Raw genomic sequence first — 18,794 nt, forward strand, 5'->3', positions numbered from 1 at the left:
ACTTCCAACCTTGTTTTTTTTTACAGTAAAAGTCTGACAACTACAGCTGCCAGTTTGTAAATGAACAAAAAAAAAAGTCAATTTACAGTAGCAATTTAGATATTTCATTTACATTTCAACCTTGTTTTTTTACGGTAAGAGTCTGACATCTACAGCTGCCAGTTTATAAATAAACAAAAAAAACGTCAATTTACCACAGCAATTTAGATATTTAATTTACATTCCAACCTTGTTATTTCATGGTAAAATGCTGACAACTACAGCTGCCAGTTTATAAATGAACAAAATACGGCAATTTACCTTGAAAATGTAGATATTTCTTTTACAATCCAACCTTGTTTTTTTCAGTAAAAGTCTGACAAATGCAGCTGCCAGTTTATAAAGTAACAAAATACGTCAATTTACCGTGAGATTTTAGATATTTCTTTCAACTTCCAACCTTGTTTTTTTCAGAATAAATGTCTGACAACTACAGCTGCCCGTTTGTAAATGAACAAAAAAACGTCAATTTACCGTAGCAATTTAGATATTTCATTTACATTTAAACCTTGTTTTTTTTACGGTAAGAGTCTGACAACTACAGCTGCCAGTTTTTAAATGAACAAAATACGGCAATTTACAGTGAAAATATAGATATTTCTTTTAAGTTCCAACTTTGTTATTTTACGGTAAAAGTCTGACAAATACAGCTGCCAGTTTATAAAGAAACAAAACACGACAATTTACCATAGTATTTTAGATATTTCTTTCAACTTCGAACCTTGTTTTTATGGTAAATCCAGTTTGGCTTTAAATGCAGCTACTTTATCTGCCAACTTAAAGATAATTAATTCTTGTGCGGTCCTGTACTGATTGATCCACGAACCGGTACCGGTCCGCGAACCCGGGGGTTGGGGACCACTAGTGAAAAGGAATGGCGACATTACAAAGTGATAAATGCTGTACTGATCCAACTTTTTGAAACAAAACTGAAATAAAAAAGGAACATTAAGTAATGTTTGTTGTATTGTCTGCAATGAAATTTAGGTCAAATAAATGTAAAAGTCACTTCTTTCTTTTTTTATTTGCGTTTTCCATACTGTCCCAACTTTTTGTAATTTGGGTTTTTAATTCTTTATATTAGAAGACTCACACAGCTTTTCCTACGGCAGCAAATTCAGTTTTTCTTTTTGATATTCGCCGCTTGTTTATCAATAAGGGACGATTTAGTTCTCCTTGACTCATTGAATGAAAACGATGCGTAATTCGATTCAAATCACACCTTTGGATGGAAATAGCTAATATGTCCGCACTCATCCGCTCTTTACACATCTTTTTTTTTTTTTTTTTGAAGAGAGTCAAATCTATGCAAAGTAGAATTACACCAAGACTGAAGCTCAGAGCTTTGAAGTGTTGGACGGATGAAGATGTTCTGCGCTCTGTTCAAAGCCATTCTGTTCCCGAATGTTCGTAACTCTGTTTTAGAGCAGATTTACAGAGGATCTGGAAACATTGATGAGTCAAGAAGCTCAGCCTTGTCTAAAACGAACACGAGATGAAACGGGCCCAGATATTTAAATATACATGCCGCCGTGGAAAGGTGTCCTGGATTTCTTGCTCGTTTTGTCGTGTTTGTAGATCTGAAAGGTTACCAGTGAACACGAGGAAGGAGGACTCGCTCTTTTTCTCCTCTTTCTGGCATGCTGTTTGATCTGCCGTAATTGTAAACTGGCAGAGTTTTGCTAGATCTGATGGTGAAGTCTACATTCTGCATATTTAAACTACTTTCAGGCATAGCAGGGACTGTTTGAAAAGGAGTTCATTGTTTAAAACACTGAGTACATTGACATGGACACCAATAATCATCAGCATCCAAGCAGCATCCAAGAAATGTCTAGTCCTTTAGGAGCAAAGATGGGCCGAGGGTTGTCAATTTGCCAAGAAATATGTGAGAAAATGATTGAAATGTTTAAAAACAATGTTCCTCAAAGAAAGAGAGGAAGACATTAGGATATTTCACCTTCAAAAGTTCAGAACATTATTAAAAGATTCAAGGAATCAGGAGAAATTTCAGTGTGTAAAGAACAAGGGCGCATGCCTAAGCTGAACAACCGTGATCTCCAATCCCTCAGGCGGCGCTGCATCAAGAATCATCATTCATCTATAAGCGATATCACTACATGAGCTCAGGACTACTTTGGCAAACCTTTGTCAAATACCACAATACATAGTTACATCCAAAAATGCCAGTTAAAACTGTACTGTGCCAAAAGGAAGCCCTATGTTAACAGTGTCCAGATGTGCCGTCGACTTCTCTGGACCCTGGAGGCATCTGGGATGGACCATTATACAGTGGAAATGTGTACTGTGGTCAGATGAATCCAGCCTGATCTCACGAGAAAACGTAAGTATTTTACGTTTTGCCAGTTTAGTAGCTAATTCGTACGAATGATTTTAAAAAGGAGGCGTGGCACCTGACCCCACCCCTAACCCCAACCGTCATTGGGGGATAAGCAAATCGTACTAAATTGTACGAATTAGATTGTACGAATTCATACGAATTAGCCACTAAATGAAAAAGTTACGAATTGCCGTGAGATTGTGTTGGATGAATCAGTATTTTGGCCATTTCTTTGGGAGAAATGAACACTGTATGGTCTGAAATGAAGTAGAAAGGGATAATCCAGATAGACTTTCTGATGGTGAAGTCTACATTCTGCATATTTAAACTACTTTCAGGCATAGCAGGGACTGTTTGAAAAGGAGTTTTGTTTAAAACACTGACTACATCTACATTGACACCAATAATCCGATTTTAACACGATTAAGACAACTCTCTGATTAAGACTCTACAGTGTAAACAGCAATTTTTGATTAATCCGATTAAGGTCACAATTGAACTAAACAGAAATCGGATTAAGATTTGTGGAGTATACCGATTTTAGTGGCAATATTTTGAAGTGCAGTACAGACATGTAAACACTGCAATCAAACAACTACTATAGTTTAGGATTTTTGCCGCATTTTACGACAGGATAGTCTATACCAGGGATGCCCAAACTCGGCCCTGGAGGGCTGGGGTTCTGCATATTTTAGTTCCAACCCTAATTAAACACACCAGAAACAGCTAATCAAGCTCTTTCTAGGTATACTAGAAACTTCTAGATAGGTATGTTGAAGCTAAACTATGCAAGACACCGGCCCTTCAGAACCGAGTTTGGACATCCCTGGTATAGATGTATAGATTTTCCCAGCATTTTACAGTTCTATCCTGCTATCATCCTGTAAAGATATATTCCCGTATTTCTACCGTATTTTCATTCTTTCTCTGAAGGGTGGCAAATATTACATTAAAGAGCCGTCCTCCCTATATGCAACCCATACTGCCGAACCACCAGGGGCCACCCTTGCTCTTAAATGTGAGTCTGTTTTGTGCTTTTGCTTTGTTTAGGCATGAAAACACTTTGAAATAAATATAAAAATGACAGGATTCCCTTCCTTTTCATTACAGGTGCCGACTCCCCTTCATATGCAATCCTCAAAACAGCCATGTAGCAGTGCGTGACTGTCATCTGACGCGCTCCACAGCTGTTTCCCAAACAGATTCTGTACATGCGATTTAAAATGGAGCGAAAGTCTGGGTTTTGGGTGCGTGTTTAAACAGAAATACGCATAATTAATAATAATATCTAAATATGTAGATTTTGGTGTTTTTTTTTTTTTTCCAAACACAACTAATTTTGTTCTAAATCAGTATAAACGGTTAGGAAAGCAGTTGAATGCTTTCAATATAACGTTAGATGTGTGCATTTTTAAAGTGGTACCTCTGTTAATGTAATCAAACGAAAAAAAAAAACTAAATAAATAAAAGATTTACTCGTTGCTCTTTCAAGAGTTCACACTTAGCTGATAATCAATAAAGAATATCTGGCATGCTGTCCTGGGAGAGAGCCCTGAGCTCCTAATATCCTCAAGCCCGGGGTTTCCTCCTGTTAGAAGTGCGAGAGGGGAGTTCGAGCTCAGGTAGGTCTCGAGAACTCCCTTGCTTGTCGCCGTTTTAGAAGTGTAAACCAAGGTTGTCTTAGGTGATAATTTGGTTTAGTCGATTAGCTAAGGTTTATGTTTTTGGACGTTGGGAGGAAACGGGGGGAAACCCACGCGAACACAGGGATAACATGTATACTACGCACAGAAACACCGACCAGCCTGATAGGAGGCTGGACCTGCGGTGTTCTTGCTGTGAGGCAACAGTGCTAGCCACTGGGCCACCGTGCCGCCCTATCGGAAAAAAGGGGGGAAGTAGGAGTGGAAGGGGGGAAGCTTCAAGATGAAGATAACTGGAGTGAAAAACTCTGGTAATTTATAATGCTTCATAATCATCTAATAGGGCAGATTATAGAGCTAATGAGGAGCCAGCTATGTTGATCATAAGCATGTGATCCTCTCGAAATGACTTTATAAATAAACCACACTTAATCAGAATGTGTAAGGTGCACAGTGATGAAACGGCTAATGAGATTTGATAGCTTGATTCCATTTCATTATAATAGCTATTCATGTTAATACGCTGAACTGTTTGCTAATGCATTTGCTGCTAATGTATATTAATTTTTTTCTTTAGTAAATAATAATAATAAAACATATTACTGGCAGTTTATTTTATTTACAATGAAACAGCTCAATGGGGGGTGGGTGGGGTTTCAACATTTTCAAATCCCAATAGTGACAGGTATGATGGAAACATAGCTGTGCCTGAAATGAATGCACAGTAGGTTCTGGTTCACAAGTTTTCCAAATGGGTGTAGAAGAGCAGTGAGCGTTACATGTAGGAGCCGCTTTAAACTTTCAATTCAATTTCTCCTTTTTTTTTTTTTTTTTTTTTTGCAGAAGTTGACTTTTCCATCTCCCGTGCTTAAGGACTCACGAGCTTCATGTAGAAGAGAACTGCTGTGCAAAGTCATTTCACGATTGTAAACCAAAAACTGGTTTGGACAGAATCTGTGTGTTTGCCCTGAGAGCAGAGATCAAACAGAGAAAAGAAACTGTTTAAGACAAAAAATAAGAGATGAAAAACGGCAAACGCACATGCATGGATAAATGTGCTCTGACTGCAAAACAATTCCGTCCAGATACCGAACATACAGAGGAAATCATTCATTCATTTTCTTGTCGGCTTATTCCCTTTATTAATCTGGGGTCGCCACAGCGGAATGAACCGCCAACTTATCCAGCAATTTTTACGCAGCAGATGCCCTTCCGGCCGCAACTCATCTCTGGGAAACATCCACACACACACTCATACACTACGGACAATTTAGCCTACCCAATTCACCTGTACCGCATGTCTTTGGACTGTGGGGGAAACCGAAGTACCCGGAGGAAACCCACGCAAAGGCAGGGAGAACATGCGAACTCCACACAGAAACGCCGACTGAGCCGAGGCTCGAACCTGCGACCCAGCAACCTTCTTGCTGTCAGGCGACAGCACTACCTACTGCGCCACTGCTTCTCCCACAGAGGAAATCCTACATGAATAAATATACATTTTTATGTGAAACGCATTTCTTTTTGTGGGTTTTTTTCACCTTTATTTGGAAAGGACAGGATTGGTTGCAGACAGGAAAGTATTGGGAGCAGAGAGATGGGAATGGTCAGCAAAGGACCTTAAGCCAGGAATCGAACACAGGTTGCTGTCTACACCATGGTGCTATATGTCGGGGTACTTAACAACTTAGGTATTGGTGCCGTCATGAAACGCATTTCTATATTTCCAGCAGAATGAACCACCAAGTATTCCAGCATATGTTTTAAACAATTTATATGATTATAAAGATAATCGTGTTCATATAAACACTATAAATGAGGACTTCTCCCTCAATCCCCGGGTCTGAATGCAGACTCAGTGCAGCAGGTCTCTCTCCCTGTCTATTTTAACCATTAGCCCTGCTGGTAATCTGGAGGATTTAGGTGAACACAGCAGCACAGCGATGTGTCTAAATGTGAACGAACTCCTGATAAAAGACAACATCCATTCTCCAATTCTCGTACTGCTGTCCTGACAAAAATGCTTGCTGCACACAAACAGCTTTGCTGTATCGGCCCTGACAGCATCGCAGGGAAAAACATGCAACAAACACCATGGATCATGGAAACAAACACATACGGCCCTTCATGAACAGCAAAATACTGTGTGCTGTGGGTCCGTGGACGCGGTCTCACCCAGTGAAAGCTGAGAGACACAAAAGCAGCTGATGGAGTATACACTAACCTGGGAATTATTCAGTCACAAGATGGCGCCAAACAGTCAAAAACACAAAGCTGACAGAAATGAAACCAGGCAAGTTTATTTATATGGCAAATTTAACTACTAGCGAACTTAACAACTAGCAGAACTAAAGCATATATTGACCTATGAATTCTTCATAAACAAGATGATGTCATACTGTCAAAAACAGCACCATCACAGACAAGCAAATACATTTGAATGTGGATGTAAATATATGTATGTGAAATTATACACTGACGACTAAGATGAAGTTCCGGGATGAGCCTGCGTAATTAAGTGGTTGTTATCTCGGAATAGCATACCTTTAACTGGTGAGACTGACCAATCAGATTGGAGTATTTCAGACAGCCTTGTATTAATGGAGTTTAACAAATAGTGAAGATTAATGCATAGTGAAGTTGTTGTAATCAAATTGTGGGTGAAATCTAGACAAGCCCATATTTTAAACACAAATTATGGGTTAATTTCTCTAACGTTTATCCATATTTCACCCAAGTAATGGCAAAAAGTGCTACTGAACTTACAACCTGAAGTTGACAGCTATGAAAAGCTAGCTAAAAGCACTGAAATTGAGTGAGAGAGTAAAACAGCCTTTAAGAAGTCTGACCTTGAGCCATTAGTGATATGCAAGTCCCACTGCCACACACAAACACACACACGCTCACAGATGTGGGTTAGTAGCTGATCCTCCCCCTTTGTCTGGGAAATCAGCAGCATTTGATCCAGAGCTCTCCCTCTGGGCTGCTACTCTTCCTCTGGTAGACCAGCAGCACACGGGCAGCCAAAAGCCATATAAAAGCTGCTCATCCCGCCTAGAGCCCGTGTAGCACACCACTGGGGCAGAGGAGCCCACCCTCCACTAATCCAACCGAGACACCACACCATACACTCGACAAAATGTTAGGTTGTAACTCTACGTTAGGTCAAAAATGGACAAAACCAACATTGGATTTTAATTTTTTTTTGGCAACAGTTTACATTCAATCATTCATTTTCTTTTCGGCTTAGTCCCTTTATTTATCTGGATTCGCCACAGCGGAATGAACCACCAACTTAACCAGCATATGTTTTACGCAGCGGATGCCCTTCCAGCTGAAATCCATCACCAGGAAACTTTCCCTCTTGTAGGCTTTTTTCTGTTTAGTTATGATTCTACTGTGTCTGCCAGCTCAGACAAGTTGGGGAAAAATAACATGTTTGTTTTTTCTAAACTGTCTGATGTGCCATAATTGACCCGTTTGAATTTCCCACACGTAACCTGCTACTTCATCTCACGTGCCCGCCTCCAAAGCAAGCTATAGACTCAGCCCTCCTCCCTCCTCTTTTTGTAAACAGATAGAGAAGTGTCTAATGGTGTCTTTCATTTCTCGGCTGTGTGTAAGATAGAACTTCAGAAACTCACAGAATCCCGGGTTTAGACTGTAAAAAATAAATCCGTAAAATTTACGGTAAAAAACGGCAGCTGTGGTTGCCAGTACTTTAAAAACATGGTACAAACCCTAAAAATAATTTTTCATTTTTACGGTAAATTACCGCATTTTATTTATTTATAGATGTAATATGTCTGTATTTTGAATGACCAACATCTACACATATTTTGTTACACAGTTAGACACGTTAGCACACCCACATGCAGGAGGTGATGAGGAAGTTACATAATAAGCCAATGCTCATCACAATCAACTTCTCCGAGAAGCAAAAAAGAGTATCAGCATATAGAAGGTGCTCAGTGTCATTCACACAGCTACTAAACACCAGTATGGAAACACGCATAAAATTAAAGTCATGAAATAAACACTGTTTATCAACATTAGATGTAATATAAATCTCTAATGTACATTACTAATGGGGAAACAATTAAAAAGATCCATATTAATGTCAACCAAATGCATAAAAAGTTATGTGCCATGCAGGGAACTCTGGGAAAGTCAATTTACGGTTATTCGCTGTATATAATAAGGAAACATTCTGTTAGCCAGGTTACGGATTTGTACTGTAGCATTTTTACTGTTTTTTACCGTTGAAATCACGACCATTTTTTTAGAGAACAGGGAAACGGATTAGTTTTATATATGAACGGAACATCCCAGAATGAGTTATTTATCAGGAACGAAAGGGAGGTTAGGCAACTGTACCATGTACCATTTTGAAAAAAAAAAAAAAAAAAAGCGAAAAAAATATAGAGCTTAAAGGGGCTAATAATTTTGACCCCAAAATGGATGTAAAAAACTGCTTTTATTCTACCCTAAATAAAACAAATAAGACTTTCTCTAGAAGAAAAAACATTATCAGACACACTGTGAAAATGTTCTTGCTCTGCTAAACATCATTTGGGAATTTTATAAATAAATAATATAATCTAAGGGGGGCTAATAAAAGACTTCAACTGTATATAGCTGTAAATTAAACACAAACAAAAATGAAGCACTGGATTGTTTATCACTTAAGATCATCTGTATGCTAATCAGATTTCATTAAGGTAGAACTGTTATTTATAATAAAAAGCCATTGAATATTTTCTCTTAGGTAATATGTGATGAGCAGCGGCTACAAAACAGAGAACATTAGGCTTGTCCATTTCTTTTTTCACCTTCCAACAAAACTTGTGATTATAGGCAGAAAAGTTTCTGCCTAGTGAACTTCAACACGTCCAGTAATGCTCAGGAAGGGGTTCGATAGGCAGAACGCATGCAGTGTTTTGTGGATGTTCAAATATGTTTGACCACATGAGAGTCTACACTATGAAATCAATTCCATCTAATGCATTTTTGACTACCCCTGAAGCGGTGGAAAGTCGTGCACTTGTAATTGGATTTACGTAAAGGATCTTAAAGTGTAAAGAGGGCTGAAGTTTCTCCCAACAGAAAATTGTAGGGTAATGCTTTAGTTTAAGTAGCAATTTCCATTATTACTGACTGGTTTATTACCTGACTATTATTAAATATTGGTTGTTTATTATCAATTGTCGATGTTGGGTAGGTTACCTCAAAAAATCGTATTTAAATTAGGTTTCCAATTACTTTGTATATCTTTGTATGAGTATGCACTGGGGCGGTTTGCTGCCGAGTGTGATGTGGCTGGGATGAGAATCAGCACCTCCAAATCTAAGGCCATGGTGGTCCACTGGAAAAAAGGTGGTTTGCCATCTCCAGGTTGGAGGAAAGTCCTTACAACAGGTGGAGAAGTTTAAGTATCTTGGGGTTTTGTTCACGAGTGAGGGAAAGATGGAATGTGAGATTGACAGTGGGTTGGTGCAGCAGCAGCAGTAATGCGGTCGATGTACCGGTCCGTTGTGGGGAAGAAGGAGCTGAGCTGAAAGGCAAAGCTCTCGATTTACCAGTCAATCTACGTTCCTACTCTCACCTATGGTCATGAGCTTTGGGTCATGACCGAAAGGACAAGATCTTGGATACATGCGGCCGAAATGAGTTTGCTTTTAAGGGTGGCAGGGCGCACACTTATGGATAGGGTGAGGAGCTCTGACACCTGGGAGGAGCTCAGAGTAAAGCCGCTGCTCCTCCAAATCAAGAGAAGTCAGCTGAGGTGGCACGGGCATTTGTTTCGGATGCCTCCTAGACGCCTACCTAGGGAAGTGTTCCAGGCATGAACAGGGAGGAGGCCTCGGGGAAGAACCAGGACATGCTGAAGGGACTATGTCTCTCGGCTGGCCTAGGAACACCTCGGGATCCCCCCGGAGGAGCTGGAGGAAGTGTCTGGGGAGAGGGAAGTCTGGGGTTCTCTCCTAAGACTGCTGCCCCCGCGACCCGGCCCCGAAAAAGCAGCAGAAAATGAATGAATGAATCTTTGTATGACACAAGCTTAAACAATCCTTGTCGTCGCCTTGATGAACAGCCACAAAGCTAAGAAGAAGAGCAGAGTCTACCCTGTGAGGTGTAGTTTTTTTACAAGGCCTTCTAAATTGCGAGCGCTTTCTCTTTCTCGCGTGCGTTCGCCGCACTTCTATATTTGAAATAGCGAACTTCTTGAGCTGATGATAATAATGTGCCGTGATTATAGAAGCGCTTCTAACATCCAATCCTTTCAGAAACGGACGAATGCAAGAGCGAAGCACAAAAAAGCAGAGCACATGATAGTTTCAGCAACCTAAAATATAAACAAACAGTCATGTTTAACTATTATCATCACCTTTTGGACTAATATGAATTCGGAATGACGGAATCACTTTCTAACAGAGGTTACATGTGCTGGTGTGACATGAGAATGACAATTGACTCTGCGTTCACACTGAAAGTGAACGAAAAATACATCACAGATATGCTCACTGAATACAAACCTAACAGATCACTCAGATCATTAGGATCATATAAACTAGAAGTTCCAAGAGTTCAGTCAAAGCAGGGTGAATCGGCTTTTAGCCACTATGCTCCTCGCTGCTGGAATCAGCTTCCAGGAATGATCAGATGTGCTCCAACATTAGGCACATTCAAATCAAGACTGAAAACACATCTGTTTAGCTGTGCCTTTACTGAATGCGCACTGTGCTGCGTCCGACAGATTGCACTATCATGTTTTTCTCTTCTTCTTCATTCTTTTATATCACATTTTACCTGTTTTTATGTTTTGTTTTGTTTTACGCATTTTTATTATTTGTTTTTATTTTTATTTTACTTGTTTCTTTTATTCTTGTTTATGTAAAGCACTTTGAATTGCCATTTCATTGTGTATGAAATGTGCTATATAAATAAACTTGCCTTGCCTTGCCTTGCCTTGAAAGCAGTGAGAGCGTCCAAGGTTGTGGCCCTGGCGACAACGCTGTCTGCCTTCAGCTCCGGCGGCGAGAGCGTCAAAACTCGCTACATTGATCTTGTATTTAAAGGGGCCGTTGCAGCATATCAGTTACATTCCTGCATAAAACATGCTTTCTAGGATACTTCTTATCAAATTCATTTAACAATAGAAGATCGAGTTGCGTGTGCTGAAGCTTTGCTCCACTTAATTATCCAATGTGTCCATATTTCTGAAATATACTGAAGCTGCAATACTATAATAATAATAATAATAATATATTATATTTATAGCGTGCTTTTCTAAAACCCAAAGCGCTTACAAGAAAGTAAAAACAACAAAGCACAGTAAACAATAAAAAAAAAACACAGTAAGAATAAAAGATATCACAAATTAAAAACAGTCCTAAAAAGATGAGTTTTAAGAAACTTTTTAAAAGCGTCCTATGAACCGGCATTCCTAATGTTAGTGGGAAGAGCATTCCACAATTTCGGTGCACGGAAAGAGAATGCCCAACCTCCCATGGTGCTGAGTTTGCAGCGAGGCTGAAACAGCTTAGGACTTGAGGCAGAGCGTAGACAGCGAGAGGCAGAGGAAACGGATATCAGGTCACAAATGTAACCTGGAGAAGAACCGTGAATCGCTTTATATGTTAAAATCAATGTCTTAAAATCAATGCAAGACTTGACGGGCAGCCAGTGAAGCTGTTGGAGTGATGTGCGACCGAGACGATGTATGTGTCAACACACGTGCAGCAGAATTTTGGAATGTATTGTAAAATCTTGAGCGAATTTGCAGGTAATGCCTAGTTCAGACTGCGTGATTTTAGCTCCGATTTTGGCTCGCCGACAGGTTTTGAGAAATCGCCGACAAATGCCTGAAATCACAGGCAAATCGCTGCTCATGCACGTGAGTGACAATCACACAGTATGAACTATCAAAGATGCGATCTGAGAGAATCGCTGATGAGTTGCCGATGCCTGTGAGATATTTGGCATGCTGAATATCTGGAGCTGTCGGCGATTCAAATCATGCCGTGTGAATTGAGTTTTGACTGAAAATAACATCAGCCATCGCCTACAGCCAATGAGAGAGCAGCTTTCACTTGTGTGTGTGTGTGTGTATACCTGCTGCAGGCCAGCGGGAGGCTGGGGGAGAAGTTAAAAGCGCTCTTTTTCGGTTTATTTGGACCCACGAAATGGAGGAAAACCTAGTGGAGGTTTGACTGGACTCAAGAGCAACTGTGTCTGTTTGACATTTCATACAGAAAGAAATTAGTTTATTATCAACGTTGAGGAGAAATGGCTAATTCCCTTTAAACGCAGGTGAGCAAACATGTACATGTTCTACCCCATTAAAGGCGTCTTTCTCATTATGTAGTTAATAACAAAAGATATATGTGTTTTTGGCTGTGAGACGTAGTTTGGATGAAGTTGTTGGCGATTCTTCCTATAGTAAAGTCATACAATGTGAATGTCCCTGTCGCCGATCCATCTTGCAGTGTAAACAAAGCAGCGACGAAATGCAAGCCCAGATAGTCAAGCAGTGTGAAAACATCTGTGACACGACTACTTTGAAAATCATGCAGTCTGAACTCGGCATAACCCTCCGAACAGAGAATTGCGATATTGTTTTGTATTGTCACATTACATTCCCGCTTTTTTAAAGATAAATATATATAACATTAATGCACATCAGTAACTAATTTAATGTATGTTCCAGTAAGAAAACATTGCAAATAATTGAAAATCCGGCAACCGCAATAATCAAACTCTTGGGAACAACTGTGATCGGAACCAAAGTTCACAGGTCTGTGTTCTCTGGACTCCTCTCAAGCGGTGGACTTGACTAAAGTTGACTTGACTGCAACTCTACTCGACGCCCACACCGGTGCTCCTCGCCGCTTATCGCCGCCGGCTCTCGTTAAAAATGAAAGACTTCCGGCTACTTTGACACTCTCGCCGCTTTCTGTCATACATCACAACCACCAAAAGAATACCATAGGTACCCTTTTAGCAGTGGAAACGCAAGCCTGATAAAGGTGACTCGTACTGACCCGTACTGCACCACGCTTTACCACTCAGTAGAAACGGACCATAAAAAACGTAATCAACGGTTAGTCAATAGCGAGATTTGTACCATTAAATAAAGTCTGAAGTAATCTAAATACATAACCGCCATACTCATTCATTTATTTTCTTGTCGGCTTAGTCCCTTTATTAATCCGGGGTCGTCACTGCGGATTGAACCGCCAACTTATCCAGCAAGTTTTTACACAGTGGAAGCCCTTCCAGCCGCAACCCATCTCTGGGAAACAGCCATACTCATAACATGAAAATATGTTTAAAATATAAATACAACATCAGCACGGTTGCTCAGTGTTTAGCACCATCGCCTCACATCAAGAAGGTCGCTGGTTCAAGTCGGTGGGCCAGTTGGCATTTCAGTGGAGTTTGCATGTTCTCTTCGTGTTAGTGTGGGTTTCTTCTGGCTGCTCCAGTTTCCCCCACAGTCCAAACACATGCGCTATAGGTGAATTGGGTAAGCTAATTTGGCCGTAGTGTATGTGTGTAAGTGTGTGTGGGTGTTTTCCAGAAGTGGGTTGCAGCTGAAAGGGCATCCGCTGCATAAAACATATGCTAAATAAGCTGGCGGATCATTCCGCTGTGGTGACCCCTTATGAATAAGACACTAATCTAAAAAAAATGTATGAATATAAATCCAACACCCAACAAAAAGTGCCTCAGAGGTAGTTAATGTGTCGGCGGTCTTTGGATAAGGGATAAACAACAAAATCATAAGACAAATTTACGTTTAAAATGTTTACGCACCATCGACGCCATTGTGCGTCTCTAATTGTGTGCGCGTTTATTCTGGGAGTGGCAGCAATCTCTGAAGCCTTGCACAAATATAATCCTTTATTCAGACTCATCGATCGGCCTTATAGACTGTTGGGATGGATGAGAAAAAAAAAGACGTAGAAGAAAGTAATTAAATAAACCACCAAGGGCTCGAGGTTTACGTTGTAGCGATTGCCTTGCGTATCGTAAATGTTTGTGTTGGACAGATAAAAAGGCTGAGAGATCTTCTCGGAGAGGGGTTTTAATTTGACGAGACGCGGGCCGGCTCTTATAAAAAGCACCTCTAAATCCCTTGAAAATCAGAACGCGCTTCAGAAACGACATAAAAGAGATGCTAAAAGGGTTTTTAGCTGTATAAACGCGGGAGGCGTATTGATTCCCGTCGCTCACGTGTATGATCACCTGACACGTCTGGAGCGGGGCAGAGCCGTCGGGGTTTGTTTGTACAGATGGAGGAGAAGGATGGAGGGGGGAGGTTTTTCTTTTGGAGGGGGGGGGGGTGTAAGGCAAAATCATCAGCACTGCTTCTTTGATGTCTAAATGAAGCATGTGCGGACCAGACCATACACACACAGCACAGAGATGCTGAGAAACAACACACACACAGATAAAAGCCCACTAACCAACATTCCTACACACACAAGGACACAAACGCAATTGTAAACACACCAATGCGAGTCTGTCACCTAAGTTAGCATGTATAAGTTAGCCTCCCTGTACATTTTTTTTTGCAGATTCTGTTTAACAGAGAGCAGATTTTACCAACACATTTCTAATCGCAATAGTTTTAATAACTCATTTCTAATAACTGATTTATTTTATATTTGCCATGATGACAGTACATAATATTTAACTAGATACTTTACAAGACACTTCTATACAGCTTAAAGTCCGCAATTATCCCTAATGAGTCATTGAAATTAGACAAACAGATCAGTTCGGTTAATGTCTCTAGTTTTTATCAACTACCTTTGCTGTCTAAGGCCCCATTTACACTAGTGTGCTTTAGTTTTAAAACGGCGTTTTAGAATGAAAACGATCTGCGTCCACACTCGCGTTTCTGAACAGCTCTCTGTCCACTCCAAAACACTGAAAACACATATCACGTGACCACACACACACTCTCGGGCAAGCGCTGCAGCCTATCTACCCAGATGAGAGCTGTGCTGATCGGACTGCTCATCAAGCATCTCCCGCTGGATCTAATCTCACTATATTCATTAAACGTGATATTTCATTCATCTTGGTTTCTTTGTCTAACGACATATTCCCCGACTTTAGTCATTGGAATCTACTTGTTCTCAGGTAACGTGTTTTGGCTAAGAGCAAAGATAGGTTAATAAGTCATGTAACCAGGTAGCCTACATTCTTAATACTGACTGATCGCTTGCCTTTATTTCCTATAATGTATAAACTTATTGTACGTTATACTTTTATAATGGCCATTATAGATTATTAAAGCTGATATTCAGCAAAGGAGAAGGTTTGTTTCGTATTTTCACTAAAATTAAAAGGAGGCAGTAATGTTAAATTGCCTTTTAACATTAAATTGCATTTTAATTAATATTAAAATGAAAATAGGCAGTTCCTTAAATCATGTTTACATTTTATTGTTGAGAAAGTGAACCAACGTAGCCAGGGTGAGGTGAACGAAGCTATAAAGTACACTGATCCCTTTAAAGATTTACCCGTGTCCTCGGTAGTCTGTTTTCCATATCAAACTGAGGAGGGAGAGACTGCAGCCTTGATCAAACTTGCGAAGTCTGAACTTACAAGGAGAGGATGCAGGATTGAACCGTGTGTAACGTTAGGCTACTTAATATTGAGAAAAAGCCCCAATCAGCCCTGCCTCTGTTTTCAGATGTCTCCGTTTTCCCTCATCCACACTGAGACGGAGCAGCAGCGTTTCAGAATGAAAACGGCCTCTCCAGCATTTTCGAAATGCTCCGTTTTTGGCGCTCGAAAACTCCGGCGTAGTGTGGACGCATGGCGTAAGCGTAACAAAACGTATGCATTTTAAAACTAAAACGCATTAGTGTAAACGAGGCCTAAAACATAGACGGGACAGAGCTTTCTCTGTGGCGGGTCCTCGGTTGAGGAACACCTTGCCCCTTGAGATTAGAATGGCTCCAACATTATTTATTTTTAAATCACTACTCAAAACATACCTCTTTAGCTTGGCATTTTAAGATTATTTTAATAGTCCTACTGCTACATTTGACATTTTTACAGATGTTTTACTTGCCTTATTTCTGTTTTTATTCATTCACTCATTCATTTTCTTTTCGACTTAGTCCCTTTATTAATCCGGGGTCGCCACAGCGGAATGAACTGCCAACCTATCCATTTTTTACGCCGTGGATGCCCTTCCAGCTGCAACCCATCTCTGGGAAACATTCACACACACATTCACACACACACTAATACACTACGGACAATTTAGCCTAACTAATTCTGTCTTTTTATTTTGACCTTGTCTTATGTACAGCAATAGTGACTGCTTTTGAATGTGCTTCATAAATAAATGAACTTGAACTAGAAAGTGACATTTAAAGGCTTAACTTGGTTAATTAGGGTAATTCAGCAAGTTATTGTATAACGATGGTTTGTTTTGTTGACAATTGAAAAAATATTGCTTAAAGGGGCTAATAATATTCACATTTAAATAGTTTAAAAAATATTAAAAACTGGTTTTATTCTAGCCGAAATAAAACAAATAAGACTTTCTCCAGAAGAAAAAATATTATAGGAAATACTGTGACAAATTCCTTGCTCTGTTAAACATCATTTGGGAACACCGCCCCGAATAAAAGCTACTGAAGAAACTCCAGCGAGACACTTGGGAGGATTTCCAAGACTATCTGGAGCTGCTCTGACATCAGACTCTCTGAGAAAAAAAAAAAAAAAGTCTGACGTCTGGAACTGAAACAGGCTTGTTAAAATCTAATCCCAAATGTGCCTGAAATTACACAAACACAGCAGGGTATTCACTACCGACACACACTCAGAAAAAGCTTAAATTTGCTTTAAAAGTTGGTTTAAAAAACTGATGTTAAAATACTAATACAGCTACTAATTTAGTTAAAATTAATAAATAAAGACAAAATGATTAGTCCTCCTTCAGTCAAAATTGTATTCTTTCCCAAGTAAAAGACTAAAGATGAAATGTAGTTTTAAAACTACATGGCAGCAGCTCAATACACATGGTCAAGGTGATCTGCTAAAGATTAAACTGAGCATCAGAGTGGGGAAGAAAGGGGATTTAAGTGACTTTGAACGTGGCATGGTTGGCAGAGAAATGTCTGAAAGAGAGAAAATGTCCAGTGAGCGGCAGTTCTGTGGGCGCAAATGCCTTGTTGATGTCAGAGGTCAGAGAAGAATGGTCAGACTGGTTCCAGCAGATAGAAAGGCAACAGTAACTCAAATAAGCACTCGTTAAAACCGAGGTCTGCAGAAGAGCATCTCTGAACACACAACACGTCCAACCTTGAGGGCGATGGGCTACAGCAGCAGAAGACCACACAGGGTGCCGCTCCTGTCAGCTAGGAACAGGAAACTGAGGCAACAATTCACACAGGCTCACCAAAATTGGACAACAGAAGATTGGAGAAACGTTGCCTGCTCTGATGAATCTGCTCTGCAGCAAGTTGCCTAACCATTTTGAGTTGAGTCATTACATTGAGCTTTTTTTTTTTTTTTTACAGTGTAATATTTTGTAAAAGTGTAATAAGTCAATCCTTTTCTAAGTCATTTGGAGCATTTCTTCAATATTTTCTTCATTTTAAAATGTAATTATAAAAAAAAAATATATATATATATATATATATAAGACATTTTAAGTATTTTCTTTCTTTTTTTTCTTTTCATTATTTCTTTATTTATTATTTCTTTATTTCTTTATTTTTGTTAGTACTGTATCTTTAAGTTATTTAGAGCATTTTCATGGATTTTTTCATTTTAAATTAATAAATATTTTTTTCTTTTTTGTTAATAGTTTTAAGTAATTTGTAGCATTTTCTTTCTTTCTCTTTTTCTTCTTAATTTATTTAATTCATTTAAAAAAAATTCTGAATGTTTTTTTAAGTCATTTGAAACATTTTTTTTTATTTTGCAGACAAATTTTTATTGGTCAAAGTTACTTTTCATTATCTATTATACAAATCAAGTTTAATACACAAACTATCAAAGAAATGATGTGCTTTTATTGGTCTATTGTTCATTTTGGAATGTTCTTTCTTTCTTTCTTTCTATCTATCTATCTATCTATCTATCTATCTATCTATCTATCTATCTATCTATCTATCTATCTATCTATCTATCTATCTATCTATCTATCTATCTATCTATCTATCTATCTATCTATCTATCTATCTATCTATCTATCTATCATCTATCTATCTATCTATCTATCTATCTATCTATCTATCTTCTTAATTGGGGTGTCACGGTGGCGCAGTAGGTAGCACAATCACCTCACAGCAAGAAGGAAGCTAGTTTGAGACCCATCTGGGTCAGTTGGGATATCTGTGTGGAGTTTGCATGTTCTCCCCGTGTTCGCATGGGTTTCCTCCGGGTGCTCCCGTTTCCCCCACAGTCCAAACACATGCGCTATAGGTGAATTGGGTAATATAAATTGTCCGTAGTGTATCTGTGTGAATAAGTGTGTATGGGTGTTTTCCAGTGATGGGTTGCAGTTGGTAGGGTATAGGCTGTGTAAAACATATGCTGGATAAATTGGTGGTTCCTTCAACAGTGGCGACCCCCGATTAATAAATAGACTACGCCGAAAACATTTTGTATGATTTAAAATCTGGGCTAATCCACCAAACATTGATATCTGATCTCTTCTGAACCTAAAAACATCAATAAACAAATCCTTCTTTTTTTATTATCATTCATTTTCATTCACTTTTATGAAAACA

General features: G+C 39.3%; 1 protein-coding gene across 23 annotated transcripts in view; it reads right to left on the minus strand.

Moving 5' to 3' along the window:
* myo3b (myosin IIIB) overlaps positions 1 to 18,794 on the minus strand; it is a 217,320-nt gene that overhangs the window by 29,810 nt on the left and 168,716 nt on the right. The window contains exon 32 of one of the 23 annotated variants that reach the window (XR_015499044.1): positions 4,864 to 5,201. The exons of the other annotated variants lie outside the window; for them this stretch is intronic. The gene's annotated coding sequence lies outside the window, so the exon portion shown is untranslated. Of the gene's footprint in view, positions 1 to 4,863; positions 5,202 to 18,794 lie in introns of those variants that run through there. 23 annotated transcript variants of the gene reach the window in all.

This window comes from Danio rerio, chromosome 9 (genome assembly GCF_052040795.2).
Source record: "Danio rerio strain M-AB ecotype USA chromosome 9, GRCz13ab, whole genome shotgun sequence".
NCBI classification, from domain to species: domain Eukaryota; kingdom Metazoa; phylum Chordata; class Actinopteri; order Cypriniformes; family Danionidae; genus Danio; species Danio rerio.